General features: G+C 35.6%; 1 protein-coding gene across 2 annotated transcripts in view; it reads left to right on the top strand.

Moving 5' to 3' along the window:
- The window catches only part of Zpr1 (zinc finger protein Zpr1), a 268,249-nt gene that overhangs the window by 43,656 nt on the left and 208,180 nt on the right, over positions 1-16,413 (top strand). The gene's annotated exons all lie outside the window — the stretch shown is intronic.

Genomic DNA, 16,413 nt, shown 5'->3' with positions numbered 1-16,413 from the left:
AATCAAACCTTGGAGATTCAGTGGCAAACTCTGAAGAAAACATTGATTGATTCTGCCAGAGAGGCATGTGGTGAGGTTGTCTGCAAGGATAGAAAAATCAGAACTCCCTGGTGGACACAGGAGGTTAAAGAGGCAGAAGGAAAAGAAGAAAGCATATCAAAAGTTCCTGTCAAATAAGTCAGCTTGTGCTCTTAGAGAATATAGAGACAAATGCAAGAATGCTAAACATTGTGTAAAACTAGCTAAACAAAAGTCATGGGAGGACTTTGGCAAGAATATAGAAAATAAATATCAAGAAGGTGGGAAAATATTCTGAAGGTTGTTGAAGAAGCTTAGGAATGGAGGAAAGAGTGCTGTAAAAGGAGTTAGAGATGATAAAGGTGACATGAAAACTGGAGAAAAAGATATCCTTGAAGTATGGAGTAATTACTTTGAAAAACTGCTAAATGAAACAAGCAGTGATGACAGCACAGTGGTAAAAAGCACTGACCAGGCATGCAGTCAGGAATACATATCCATACTTGAAGTAGAAAAAGCCATCAAAGGCTTGAAATGTGGAAAGGCAGCAGGAGTAGAAGATATTCGACCAGAAATACTGAAGTATGGTGGTATAAGAGTCTTATAATGGCTGCACTGCATAGTTCAGAAAGCCTGGACAGAGTGACGAATTCCCGATGTTTGGAGTAGAGCTCTCATAGTACCCATATATAAAAAGAGAAATAAAACTGAATGTGAGAATTACAGAGGTATTTTCCTACTGAGTGTTCCTGGCAAGATCTATGCAAGTATACTTGAGAAACGGTTGAGAAGAATTGTGGAAGAAAAGCTTGGTGAAGAACAAGCTGGATTCAGGCCAAATAGAGGCTGTCAGGATCAGATCTTCACTTTACGACAAATAGTCAAGAAAGCATGGGAATATAACAAAGATCTGTATTTAAGTTTTGTCGATTTGGAAAAGGCATATGACAAGGTGCCAAGAGAGAAGCTATTCAATACGCTGCAGTTATATGGTGTCAATGGGGCATTATATCAAGCAATACTCAGTCTTTATTTGAGTTGTAAGTCAGCAGTTAGAATTGAAGGAAGTACAGGAAGATGGTTTAATGTTAAAGCTTGTGTGAGACAAGGATGTACATTATCCCCTCTGTTATTCATTTATCTATATGGATCACATTATGAAGGACAGTGATATTAAACATGATATCAAAATTGGAGATGTTAATGTCAGCTCTTTGCTTTATGCAGATGATGTTATACTTCTAAATAAATCTGCTAAAAGTCTGCAAGATTCTCTGACTAAATTGAATAGCTGTTGTAATAGATATGGTATGAAGGTCAGCAATAAAAAGACAAAGACAATGAAAATAGGTAGAATCATTGAAAATGTCAACTGTGTTGTGAATGGAGAACCTGTGGAACAAGTAAAACATTTCAGCTATTTAGGCACGATTTTTACTGAAGATGGTAAATTAAATATAGAAATAGACAACAGAATCAGCAAAGCTGGTATGGTGGGAAGTCAATTGAATAAATTCATATGGAATAAGAGAGAAATTAGCCAAAACACTAAATTAGCTATATACAAGACAGTGTTCAAACTAGTTTTAACTTATGGATCTGAGAGCTGGGTCAAAAGTAAAACACTTGACCAAAGACTAGAGACCGCAGATATGAGAGTCCTGAGAAAGATTAGAGGCGTGAACAGATGGCATCAATGGCAATATCATATTAAAAATGAGGATATTAGGAAAGAACTTGACATTGTCAGCATCCAGGAATGCGTTAGCAGAGCTAATCTCAGATGGTATGGTCACTTAAATAGAATGGGAGAGGAAAGATTAGCAAAACAAGTGTTCTCTGCCAGGTTGGCAGGAAAACGACCCAGAGGAAGACCAAGATATAGGTGGATTGATACGGTACAAAGTGCCTTAGACGATAGAAATATAAGATCTGATAATGTTGGAGTCTTGACAAGTAACAGACTGATTTGGAGGAAAATTGTAGATAGGAAGTTAGTAATGATGTAGTTTTTTTCATGTAGTACTATCATATCCTGTACACCCCTTGAGGGTACATGGCAGGAATTTGATGATGATGATGATTTCAATATTGTCATATCTTACATTTGGTCTACTAAGGCACTTTTGACTGAATCAATCCACCTTGATTTTTGTCTCTCTCTCTCTCTCTAGGTCTTTTTCTTACCATCTTGATATCAAACACTTGCCTTACTAATCATTTCTCACCCATTCTGTTTAAATAGTCATAACCACCTTAGATTTGCTCTGCTCACACATTCTTGAATGTTAACAATGTCAATTCCTTTCTTATATCGTAATTTTTAATATCAGTCTGAAATAGATGCCATCTGTTTACTCCCTAATTTTTCTCATAACCCTCCTATCTGTGACCGCTAATCTTTTGTCAAGTGCTTTATTTATAACCTGACTCTCACAGATCCACATCTTAAACTAGTTTGAACACTTTCCAACATTATCAGATCTTATATTTCTGTCTTCTAAGACACTTCTTACTGTATTAATCCACCTAGATCTTATTCTTCCTCTGGGTCTTTTTTTCCAGCTAACCTGACAATGAACACTTGTTTTGCCATTCTGTTTCTCATCTGAGATTATCTCTGCTAACACATTCCTGAATGCTAACAATGGCAAGTTTTTTCCCAATATCCTCATTTTTAGTACAGTACTACCATCGATGATTGCTGTTTACTCCTCTAATCTTTCTCAGAACTTTCTGGTCTCTGCTCTTTGATCAAGTGTTGATTTCTAACCCATCTTGCAGATCCATGAGTTAAAACTGGTTTGAACATTGTCTTGTATATAGATTATTTGTTTTCACTAATTTCTTTCTTATTCCATTTAAATTTATTCAGATGATTTCTTACCATACCAGCTTTACTAATTTTGTTCTCTACTTCCATATTTAATTTTTCCATCTACACTAAAAATTGTGCTTAGGTAGCTATGTTTTCATTGTCTTTGTCTTTTTATTGCTGATTTTCATACCAAATTTATTACAACAGTTATTCAATTTTATCATATCACTAAAAAACACACATACTAACCATAGTAATGACTATTTAATTTATAAATATATAAACGGAGAAGATTAGATTCTTATCTAATCTTCTCCGTCCTTACATAGGCCACTCAGCCTCTTCAATCAAAAATTCCACAGTTTCATGCAAAAATAAAAGACTTTCAACTGTTAAAAACTGATTTGTTAATTATCTTCGACATTGTCTCCCTCTTCACGAACATTCCCCACAAAGAAACAGTAGAATTATTAACTCAAAAAATTCCTTCTGATATAGTTGAATCATTCAAATTTGTTATTACATCCGGTTACTTCACCTGGAAAGGTCAAACTTACAAACAAGAAGAAGGAACAGCAATGGGATCTCCTTTATCACCAAACTTAGAACACCTTGAAGAAAAAATATTCACTTTTGAACCCAAACCAAAAATTTGGTTACGATATGTCGACGACGTATTTGAAGTCTGGGATCATCCCGAACAGGAGTTACAACTGTTTCTAGATAAAATGAACCTCCTTCACCCTTGCATCACCTTTACACTAGAAAAAGAATTTCCACAGGGTATCTCCTTTTTGGATTTACACATTCAAAGAAAAGAAGACTGTTCCATCGCAACGTCTGTCTATCGCAAGCCTACATTTTCAGGTCGCTACATTTACAATTCTTCCGCTCATCATCCTTCTCAGAAATTTGGCATCATTAAATCACTAGTTGCCAGAGCACACAAATTCTGCTCCTCTAAAGATTCTCTAAACCAAGAACTAGAAATAATCAAAAATACAGTTATACTAAATGGATATTATCTTAAAACAACTCAAAAAATCATCAGTCACCTTCTCACACATCAACCCAGACAAGAAGTCCATAGGATTCCTATACCTTACGTCAAAGGCATCTCCGAACGTCTTTCAAAAATTATGAAGAAATACAATTTTGCCACTACTTACAAACGTCAACCAAATATATAACTTGATACCTTCTCCTAAGGACAAACTCTCACCTCTGATGTTACCTGGCGTATGAGATTCCATGCTCCTGCAATTTGTCTTACTTTGGTCAGACAGGTAGGTCTGTTCTGAAACGCATCTTGAAACATCAAGACCACATTCGTCTTTTGAAACCGCAGAAATCTGGTCTCTCCCAACACGGAGTTGAAAATCCAAACCATAGGATCCATTGGGAGAAGTCGAAACTTTTACACAGATCTTTATATAAATATGAACGTTTATATAAAGAAAGTGCTGAAGCCCTACTACACAGACCAAATTTAAACTGCAATGATGTTCTTACTATTCCTAAAGTATGGGAAATTGTCATACAAAATTAAAATAATCTTTATATATATATATATATATATATATTTTTTTTTTTTTTTTAATTTATAAATTAAATTTTTAAGAAGTAAATTAAAAATATTTAATTTACTTCTATAACACGTTACTGCATACATATTGAGATTCCATTGTAATCATGTGCCCTAACTGTATGTTATTCCTAGTATTGTTTGAACTGCTGTACTGATGATGTCCCAAGATACTTGGGATGAAATGTTTACGAATTAAATAGTCATTACTGTGGTTAGTACGTGTGTTTTTTAGTGATGAATTCACCACAGGTTTCGTTATTTAAAAATAAAAAATAAATAAATAAAATAAGTCATATAATTCATACAACTTTTATGCCATATAAGTATAGCCTTTTGATCAGCTTTCTCTTGGCACTTGGTCATGTGTCTTTTCCAGATATATGAAACTTAAATACAAATCCTTGTTATATTCCCAAGATTTCTCAACCATTTACCTGAAAGTGATCTGATCCTGACAACTTCTGTTTGGCCTGAATCCAGCTTGTTCTTCATCAAACTTTTCTTCCACAATTTATCTTAACTGTTCCTTAACTATACTTGCATAAATCTCACCAGAACACTCAGTAGGGAAATTCCTCTGTAATTCTCACATTCCTTTTTAATTGCTTTTTTATAGATGGGAACTATGAGAGCTCTACTCCAATCATCTGGAATTTGACCTTCTGACCATGCTTTATGAATTATGAAGTGCAGCCACTGCAATAGACAGGGATGTAGCTTATTTCCAGCTCTATTCAATATGCTGTATCTATTATCAGATAATTAAAATATGGGAAACAACAATAAAACAAGGTTGGTGTCGAGGCTAGCTGGTGAACGGACGTGCTATCGGAGAGCTCCTGAGAGATTTGTGTTTTTTGTTGATTTATTGATGTTTTGGATTCAATTTAATGGACTTAAGTGTGTAATTTTGGTATATTATTGGAGCTTTATTAGCGTGGTTAGTGTACTAAAGTGTTTTATAACATAATCTATGTCGGGAAGTCGCCGCTAGATGAATTCGTAATGTGTAGTGTTCGTGCAAGCTCCAGATAAGATAAGTATCATTTTCAGTTATCGATACAAATTACTTAATATTGTGTAGTTTTGTTTTGTTTGCCTTGCGTATTTTAGTGCATCTATTTTTGGTGTGTTATAACATATAATTTGACAAAACACTTTGAAATAAGTATGGCACCTGTGCGAAGGAAAATGGCGACCAGTAATGAAGGTTCGCCATCGTTATCAAAGAACGGTAGCATAAAAGAAATGAGTCAGTGTACTAGCTGTGAAATGTACGCTTTGCGGAGTGCGGTCGGAGTGTGGTTAGATGATAATAAAGGATTGAATGTGTGTAGAAAATGTAGGGAGAATGAGGAATTGAAGTGTATTTCGGATCGTGAGTGTGATATTTTTGTCAACCTTCAGAATGAAGGAAATAGGGATATGACAAGAAACGGCAAGGTTGTACATGAAAATTGTGAGAGTGTGAATGTAGAAATTGTGAGTGATAGTATAAATGGTTTCTCAGAGAACAAAAAAGGTGAGATAGATGCATTGAGTTAGATCGTGTTGTTGAATAGTGCGATAGAAAGAGCAAAACAGCAGCTAGAGTGCATGAACAAAAGTAGACTGAATGAACCAACCAATAATAAAAGGTATGACAGGAAAAATAGACGTATGAATGTGAACATGAACAAAATGAAGGATAGAGTGCTGTATGGAGACTCGTTAGTACGAGGTGTGTTAGTAGAGGATTTGACAAAATCGTACCAACCTGGTGCGACCATAAAGGACGTAACTGAGTCTATTAGGGAGCAAAAGGAAAGGGTGAAAGAAATGATTGTTGTGGCAGGTACGAATGATTTGAAAGGAGATAAAATGGAAATGATAGAAGACCTGAATGAATTGTTTGAGGTAGCAAAAGAAAAGAGTGAGAGAGTTCGAATGATTAGTCTTTTGCCATGGTATGACAGTGAAATGTTTAAAAGGAGGGCTATAATTGCGAATGACTTTATGCGTGGGTTATGTATGACGAGTGGTGTGGAATTTGTGGATGTGTGGAGTGAGTTTGATGGGCGAAAGGATCTATATAAGATGGATGGCTTGCATTTGAATGGTTACGGTGTAAGAAGACTTGAGAAAGTGTTGCTGAATGTAGTGGATGTGCAAATTCAGGGAAACTAGATTTGTTAAGGGGGGGGAGTAGAGACACAGTCCTTATGGAGGCAGTTGAATGTAAGAATGAATATAATATGCCAGAGCAAATAAGGACAACAAATCTGAATGGGATAGTTAATATAAGGCATCAAGGTAGGGTTGGGACTAATGGGGTCTTAAATTCATGTACACTAATACAAGGAGTATTAGGAACAAGAAGGAAGAGTTTTTGGCCATGGTTGGCACTTCCAGACCACAGGTTATAGGTATTAGTGAAACATGGCTGACTGTAGATGATATAACTAGTGGGATTGAATGTGATGGGTATAGTATGTTCAGGAATGACAGAGAGAATAAAATGGGGGGAGGAGTATTGTTGATGATAGCTGATGAGCTCCAGCCAAGGAGAATAGAAGTTGAATTGCAGGATAGAGAAAAGAGCACATTTGAGGCCATTTGGTGTGAGATTGTGGCTAGCAGAACTAAATATACAATTGGGTGCTGCTATAGACCAGGTGATGGAAAAGATGGTGGTGACAGTATGCACAAGCAAATAGAAGAAATGGGTAGAAGGAGGGTATTATGGGAGATTTCAACTATGGTCGCATTGATTGGAGTGAGGAGAGGACACACCGGAGGAAGGAACTGGATTTTATGCGGTTATTAAGGGATAACTATCTGCGACAGCATGTAATGGAAAATACTAGGGGTCAGAGATTGCTTGACCTAGTAATTACATCTGAGGATTTGGCTGTAACAAATATGACCATGTTGCCACCAATCAGTGAGAGTGATCATGGGAGGTGGCTAAAGGTGTAGAATTCTCAATTAAGACAGGGTACATGTGGAATTATCGGGCTGGAAAGTATGACAAGCTTAGGAGTTTGATTGATTGGTTCAGTGCCATGGCATATACAACTGCAAGGACTAGAAGTTGATAGTGCATGGGAGGTAGTTAAGAAGTGCTTGCATGAAGCAATGGCTGACTGTATACCTAGAGTCCGAATAATAAATCAAGTAGGGGTTAAATGGATGAATAACACCATTAAGCTTGAGTTGCAAAAAAAGAAACAACTATGGAGGGAATTTAAGGAGAAGGGTGACCGGCAGGCACATGAACGGTATAAAGCGCAGGCCAGAAGGGTGACGAGTGTGGTAAGAAAAGCAAAAAAGGATTACGAAAGAACATTGGCCATGCAGGCTAAAGAGAATCCTAAACAGTTTTTTAGATATGTAGCAAGTAAAAGGAAAAATGTACATGGCAGATTGATTTTAAAGAATGCCGATGGTAGGGAGGTAACTGAATCAGTTGAGATAGTTGAGTTACTGAGTGAGCACTTTGCAAAAGTGTATCATCCAGGTGGTGACATTGCAGAAACGAATAAACCAGTAGATTATACGGGAATTGTTGTTAATGAAGTGGAGGTGAGTAGTCTATTGCATAACCTCATTGTCAATACATCTGTGGGATTGGATGGTATACCAGCTCGTGTTGTACGAGAAGCAGCTAAAGAATTGTCAGTACCCTTGACCATTTTGTTTAATTTGAGTCTCGGGTCTGGGTTAGTCCCGAGCGGGTGGAAAGAGGGGAAAATAGTTCCACTGCATAAAGGTGGTTCCAAGACTGCTGTTGTAAATTACCGACCGATTAGCATATCAGGAATCATTGTCAAGGTCTTAGAGAAATTAGTCAAGAAAAGAATACAGGATTGGATAGATGAAAATGGGATATTGCATGGGGGACAACATGGTTTTGTGAAGGGTAGATCATGCATCAGTAACTTGCTCACGTTTTATAACACAGTGACGGCTGAACTGGATAGGGGTAATGGGTTTACAGTGATACTACTGGACCTTGCCAAGGCCTTTGATAGGATACCACATGGAACCCTAATCAGTAAACTGGAGCAGATGGGTATAGATATAGGGTTGGTGAGATGGATAAGAGGGTGGTTGAAGGAGAGATATCAAAGAGTGGTTTATTCAGGAGTGGAGTCTAAAAGACGTCTTGTGACTAGTGGAGTGCCTCAGGGCTCTGTTCTTGGACCACTGCTTTTCAATTTGTTCATCAATGATATTGGAAAGGATCTGAGAGGAAGTGTTCACTTGTTTGCTGATGATGCAAAGTTGGGTAGAGCAATTGTGAGTGCACAGGATGTCAAAATTTTACAGGATGATTTGGATAGTTTGGAGGACTGGGCTAGGAAAAATGGATGTCAATTTAATGTGGCAAAGTGTAAGGTTATGCACTTTGGGGTGAAAAGAATAGCAGCAGTATATCGCATTGGTGGAACCATACTCCAGGAGATTGATGAGGCCAGGGATTTGGGAGTTTTGGTGGATAGGGAATTGAAGTTTAGGGGGCACATTGCAAAAGTGACTAAAACAGCTCACCAAATCACTTGGCTTCTGAAAAATACTTTAACATGCAGAGACGAACAAGTTGTTGTTCCTCTGTATCGAGCCTTGATAAGACCCCATCTGGACTTCTGTGCCCAGCTATGGGCACCAGGGTTTCTTCGTGATGGGGAGGAAGTGGAGAGGGTCCAGAGACGAGTGACCAAGATGATAGCAAGTCTGTGGAATGAACCTTATGAGAATAGGTTGAAGATTTGTGGGTTGCAGAAATTGGACGATAGGCGAAGGAGGGGTGATATGATTGAGACATTCAAATTACTGAAGGGTTTTTATAAGATTGATCCAGAAGATATTTTTGAAAATATGACTGGTGGTGGGAGGACTAGATGCCATGCATGGAAGCTGGGCAAGAGCGTGGTTGACAAGGGTGTTAGAGCTAGGTTCTTTACTTGGAGAGTGGTAAATGAGTGGAATAAGCTTACAGAGTCTGTTGTGGTTGCTACGACCGTGAATGAGTTCAAGGCAAGGTATGATAGATACTGTGTGAATTGTTGAATAGTTGTTCTTGACATGATGTTAGGGTCTCCCTCGATGAGTCTGTCGACTCCTTGGAGTTTCCCGGAACAACAATAATAATAATAATAATATATGGTTAACCATAAGAATTGTTATCGATACAATACTGTATAGAGACAATCAGATGGGATTACAAAACATTGAAGATGACCATCAAAAATTAGTTTATGAATTAAACAAAATAAGCCAAGAATACAGTTTAAAAATTTCACAAAAGAAAAAAGTCATGGCATTTGAAGGTTGAGATCATGTAAGATCAAAAATAGTCATAGACAATAAAGTAATAGAACAGGTGACACATTTTAATTATTTAGGCAGCATAATGAGAAAATAAAGAAATTTCAGAAAATCTGTGAATTAAAATAACACTGAATTAAGAACTTATGAGAAACTCAGATAAAATTTTATAAAGTAATGACCACTCCCACTCTATTATATGGTTCAGAAATAATGACTTAAAAAGAAAGATGAAAGTAAAGCTGCAGAAATGAGATTTTTAAGAGCAATTAAAGGATGCACAAAATTGGACCATATAAAAAATGAAGACATCAGTAGAGAGCTAGATATTTACAGCATAAATGAAAGGAACAAAAAATATAGAGAGAAATGGAAAGGGCATCTATTTAGGATGGAAAGATATCAGCTACTAAAACAGGCAGACTAGCAAGGAAGAGTTTTAGTTTTCGGAAGAGATAGAAGTCAGTGGGAGCCAAATTTGGGGAATAGGGTGAATGTTCCAACAATTCATAGTGCAGATCCCTTAATTTCCCCATTGCCAAAACACCTTTGTGGGCAGGTGCATTGTCCTGATGAAAGATGATTTTTTTCTTCTGCAAACCAGGTCTTTTCTTGTGAAATTTTTTGTTTAGTCTGGTTAAAAGATTGGAATAATATTCCCCAGTTATTGTTTTACCTTTTCAAGATATATACAGTATATAATTAATAAACAAAATGCCTTTAGCATCCCAAAACACTGATGCCATGACCCGCTGATGGAACCGACTTTTGTCTTCTTTGGTGCTGAACAATCGGCTTCTGTCCACTGTTTTGACTGGTGTTTGGATTCTGTGTAATGGTGAATCCAAGTCTCATCCATAGTAATAAATCAATGCACAAAATCAGTTTTATTCTTGTTCTCATGCTCCAAGCACTGTTCAGAGATTTTTGTCCGAGTCCATTTTTGATCTGCTGTGAGCAAGCGCAGCACCCATCTTGTGCAAAGCTTTTTCATTTGCAATTCTTCGTGCAAAATATATCCTACACATTCTTTTGAAATGCCTATAGTCTCAGCAATTTCACATACTTTGACTTGCTGGTCATCCAATATCATATCATGCACTTGATCAGTGATTTCTTGTGTTGTTACTTTCTTGTGTTGATGATCCACGTTCTTCACGTGGATCATCTTCAAGGCTGGTACAGCCATGTTTACACTCGGCAGCCCATTTTTTAATTATCGAAAACGAAGGAGAAGAGTGCCCATAAACTTTTATGAACTTTGGCTGAATTTCTTTTAGAGTTAAACCTTCTTTTACAAAGAAGTTTATAACTGCACAATACTCAATTTTATCCATTTCAAGGGATACGGACAACACTTTTGCTTCGGACAGCTGTATAAAACAGTGATTTTCAACCGGTGTGCCACGAGAGGTCTTCAGGTGTACCGCAAGATTTATGAAAACAAATTAATTGAAAGAAATAATGTCATAATTTGCGCATTTATTTATTTATTTATTAGTGTCTGGTCTTCCTTCTTCTTGTGTGTGTAAATCAATCAAAATTATGCCTATATTTTGCCAGATCATCAAAAAAATTAAAAGAATATATTTTTAGTGTGCCGCAGAATTTTAATAATTAGTCTAGGTGTGCCGTATTATAGAAAAGGTTGAAAATCACTGGTATAAAACAAACTACTATAGAATGACTTGCAATTTCACATGGATGCTTATGACAGATGTACCAACTTAAAGAAAAAAAATCTTGCTGATAGTGTTGCCATCTATGGTCGAGGCCGAGAACCTTTCAGACCATCCTCATAGACCAAAGGGAAAGGGAGAGTAACACCAGCTGCAAGATGAAAAGACCAGTGAAGCCAGAATAGTCAAATGCTTAGTCCTTAAACTGAAGAAGAAGAAGCAGCTGCATACTTTTATACCTCCATATTTTATCATTTATAGTCAAATTTCATCTACTTTAGCTGCCTTTCCACATTTCAATTTTTGATGGCTTTCTCCACTTCAAGTATTGATATGTATTTAAAAGTAATTACTTCAGACATCTAGAATAGAATATCTTTATCTTCAGTTTTCATGTCACCTTTATCATCTCTGATATCTTTTACAGTACTTTTTTATCCATTTCTAAGCTTTTTCAATAGCACCCTGAATATTTTGTCTCCTTCCTGATATTTATTTTCCTTGTTCTTACCAAAATCTTCCCAGAACTTTTGTTTAGTTTTATACAGTGCTTTGTTTTCTATTCTCTAGGAGCACAAACTTACTTTTCCCAGAACTTGCTATGTACCTTCTTCTTTTCCTAGACTACCTCTTTAACTTCCCGAGTCCACTATGGATCTGATTTTTCTCACCACATGCCCCTGGCTGAATCAAAGAGGTTGCCAATCTCCAAAGTTTCGTTCTTGTGTTCAACTCCTTATATTTTTTCTTGAATAATGTTGGTATATTTGAGTCTGTAGTTGACTTCTGAAGGCTGCTCAGCTTTGATTCATTCTAAAACTTTCTTACACACTTCTTTTCGATATGAAATTCAATTTTATCCTGCTCAAAACTAAGTAGTTATCACTTATTTCAAATCCTCTGTATACTCTTATGTCCTGAACTGGTGGGAAAACATCGCTATCAACTATAACATAGTCAATGAGACTTTCTTATTTCTTGCATCTCCTCTCCATGTGAATTTGTACACATTTGTATGTTGGAACATGGTGCTAGTTCATCTCCTAAACAGAAAGTCAGCAAGTACTTACCATTATTATTATTATATCTTACCTTTTTTCTCCAAAATTTCCCTGCACATTTCTATGTTTGGTAATCATTTCCCACTCTGTTGTTTAGATCCCCAACAAGGACCAACTTTCTCTTATGCCTCAAAAATTACTGCATTTCTTTCTTAGTAGAGCCTTCTGTGGGATCATAGGCACAAATAAGTCTCATTGTCCAGTTCCTATTTTGATATTTGCCCACATCACTCTACTTGATATTTCCTGCCATTCAAGATTATCCTTGTATTGTGTCAATTGCTTTCTCTAAAGCATTAAAAAATTCCTCCACTTCTACCTTAGTAGAACCCTCTGTGGGACCATAGGCACAAATAAGTCTCATTGTCCAATTCCCCATTCTCATATTTCCCCACATCACTCTACTTGAGACTGCCTGCCATTCAAGAAGATTAGCCTCGTATTTTATGTTGGATACTATAGCTACTCCTTTCCCCTGATTGTTATTGCCTAAATATAAACAAACATTTTGTGTTTGTTGCTTAGAAAGATCTCACCTGTTTTTGTCTTGTTTGTTTCACTCATGCCTGTTGGTAGTTATCTAATTCTTCTGTTAGTTCCATTTCTTTTCCATTGATACTTTTTATGTTGATAATACCAATTTTGAACTCTCCTGATATTGAGTTTGAGTGTGTTGCAGGATTTGTTCCAGTAGTTTACTGCATTGTTTACCCTGGTTCCCTGAAGAAATGAATGGAGCTTTGTTTAATCAGGTGATGCCTGAGCCAGCATGAAAATACTGTTATTTTGCATCGTGGCTTAAGCAAATAAGAATTCAGTTTGGTCGGCTAAATCCCAAAATTGTGAGCCCATCCTTGTTTAGCATCCAGGTGAGGATTGGATGTTAGGTCAGAAGCCCCAGTCGGTTCTCTGCATTCCTTAAAAGGCTATATGGAGATCTCTTCCCTGTTATACAGCTTTGGCCCTTAAGCACCTCTAAATAGAACATTGCCTTTTAAAAAGTGCACTGCTAAGGTAAGTTATACTAAACCTTAAGTGTTTTGTAAATTATTATATTCCCTCCATCCAGGATGCTTTTGTTAGATTAAATATTAATTTCATTTACTTGGTTGGAGCATGTAGAATTTTTGTTTTTTGTTCTTAATAGTTTTAGGACTATGCTGAAAACATATATGGCTTGTTTTTCAAATTAAATTTTATAGTTAACAGAATGCTATCAGGAAAAAAAATTTCAAAAATCACATTCAGTTTATAGGTGTTTTTGTTAATCAGGCATTATAATTAAGAATTATCTACATGTTAGCACAAGAAAAGTATATTTAATATACTACCAGATATTTCAGTTTGAAAAGTTTGAATAACAAACTATCATCAATGGCTTGACAGGAAACAGTTTTTTACAAGGTAGAATACAAACAATTGATCATTCAAAATTAGAATGAGCCTCATGATGTTACATTGTTAATCATGATATCATTTCACTGAAGAAAGGTAAACATAAGAGTGCAGAATAAATTACATGTATAAATTTACAATCTTATACAAAAAAATTGTTCAACTCCCCATCATTTACAGAAAGAACTTTATACTATCAAACAATACATGAGATTAAATGACTTCTCCGAAAGGACTACACAACATCTGTTCTACTCCTACAAACCAAACCAAAACAACAAAGAATCCATACGTGAAGTTCCAATCCCATATATCTCTGGAATTTCAGAACCAATTTCAAGAATTTTGAAGAAATATGATCTAACAGCTACTTATATTCCTATTAATAAAATATCCACCTATTTTCCCTCGTCTAAAGATAAAAGCTCAACTGTGTGTCTTCCTGGTGTATATTCCATGTGACCACCATCTTCCTTACTTTGGACAAACTGGATGCTCTATAGAAAAGAAAAAAAAAAAAAAGAATACAAGAACATCAATCTTATATTCTTCACAACAAATCTGATAAGTCTGGTTTGGCACGATACGGAATAGAGACAAACCACACTGGTCAAAAATTCGCTTCTACACAGATGTTGGTATAAATTTGCCTATTCAAAGAGATTTGCTGAGGCCTTACTTCCCCACTATTTGAATTTGAATCGGAATGACTGCCTAGCCTTGTCAAAAATATGGGAAAATTTGATCCGAATAACATTAATAATTTGTTTTTTTAATTAAGACATCCTAGATACTACATCTGGATATCTTTAGTATGGTTTTATAAATTAAGTTTTTTATATGACATTGTAAATTTATACATGTATTTATTCTGCACTCTTATGTTTACATTTCTTTAGTGAAATGATATCGTAATTAACGATGTAACATCGCACGACTCGTTCTAATTTTGAATGATCAATTGGTTGTATTCTGCCTTGTAAAAAAATTGTTTTCTGTCAAGCCACTAATGATAGTTTATTTTCAAACTGAAATATCTGGCAGTATATTAAATATACTTTTCTTGTGCTAACTGTAGATAATTTCATGTCACAAGTTTCTCTCAAAAGAAGGCTTGTTTCTCTCAAAAGATTTGAGAGAAACAAGTTTCTCTCAAATGTAGTTCATTATAATGAACTACATTTGGATTATGATCATTATGCCAACTGATAAATATTTTCTTAGTATTTTCATATTTTTATTGTTTTCAATTGTTTTTTTTTTATTTTTTTAATGTTATAAGATCTTATTTCATTTCTCATCTTTTTCCTTATTGTTTTGCATAATTCTGCATATTCTATTTTAGAAATTAAGTTTTTGTCTTGTTTCATATTTCGTCTCTTTTTTCGTAGTTGTAAGATTTGCCTCTGAAAGTTTATTGTCGTTTTGTTGTTTGTTGCTTATTACTTCCGTTAGGTTTTTGCTTATTTTATTTATATCTTCTTCTTCAAATATATTTATTAAGTCTAGTTTTAGATTAAGTTTTTCTTCGCAATCCTTCTTGTTTTCAACAGGTTTTAAGTCAAAACTTCTTGATTTTTTGTTGCTTAGCCATTTTATTCTTTTCAATTTGGGGTTTATTTTAATTTTGGCTCTGACCAGTCTGTGGTCACCTCCTGTTTTTACTTGATTTAGTACTGAGGTATCTTGAACTATTTCTTTATTATTACACAGTATATGATCTATTTAATTTTTTATTTCTCCATTTGGACTTCTCCATATCCATTTTCTTTTGAGGGCTTTCTTAAAAAATGTATTCATAATATAAAGCTTGTTACTGATAGAGAATTCTGTAAGAGCCATTCCTGAGTTGCTGCCTGTGCCATATATGTATGGTCCTATTGTGTCTATTTGGGTGAATGGGATGACCTACTTTGGCGTTAAAATCACCCATTCACCAAATAGACACAATAGGACCACTTTTTTTTTTTTGTCTAGAGTGTTCTGCAGTGAGTCATAAAATGCTTCTATCTTTTCATCAGTGTGGAATGAGGTGGGAGCATATATTTGGATGATCCCGATTTTAAGTGTAATTGTTATTATTCTTTCATCTATATAATTAAATTCTGCTATAATGTGTGTAATTGTTTTCTTAATTAGAAATCCAACTCCGTATTGTCCCACTCTGTTTAAAAAGGAATACATTTAACCAGTGTATACTTCCTGTCATCTCATATGGTTGTGAAACTTGGTTGCTAACAAAAGCACTGGCAAATAAATTAACAACAACTCAAAGAAAAATGGAGAGGTTGATGCTAGGCATCACATTAAAAGATAAGAAGTGAAACATCTGGATAAGAAGCCAGGCTCATATCACTAACATCATTCTTTACCATAAGCAACTAAAATGGAACTGGGCTGGATATCTATCCAGAAGAGAAGATGAGCGATGGACTTCCATACTAACGAACTGGATTCCAAAAAAAGGGAAACAAGGCCAAGGACGTCCTAAAAGAAGGTGGAGTGATGAATTGTCAAATTTTATTGGGGAAAATTGGTCAACCA

Source organism: Typopeltis vanoorti, chromosome 23 (genome assembly GCF_054136105.1).
Source record: "Typopeltis vanoorti isolate ZY-2024b chromosome 23, IOZ_Tvanoo_1.0, whole genome shotgun sequence".
Taxonomy (NCBI): Eukaryota; Metazoa; Arthropoda; class Arachnida; order Uropygi; family Thelyphonidae; genus Typopeltis; species Typopeltis vanoorti.
This window is presented reverse-complemented; position numbering and strand designations above follow the sequence as displayed.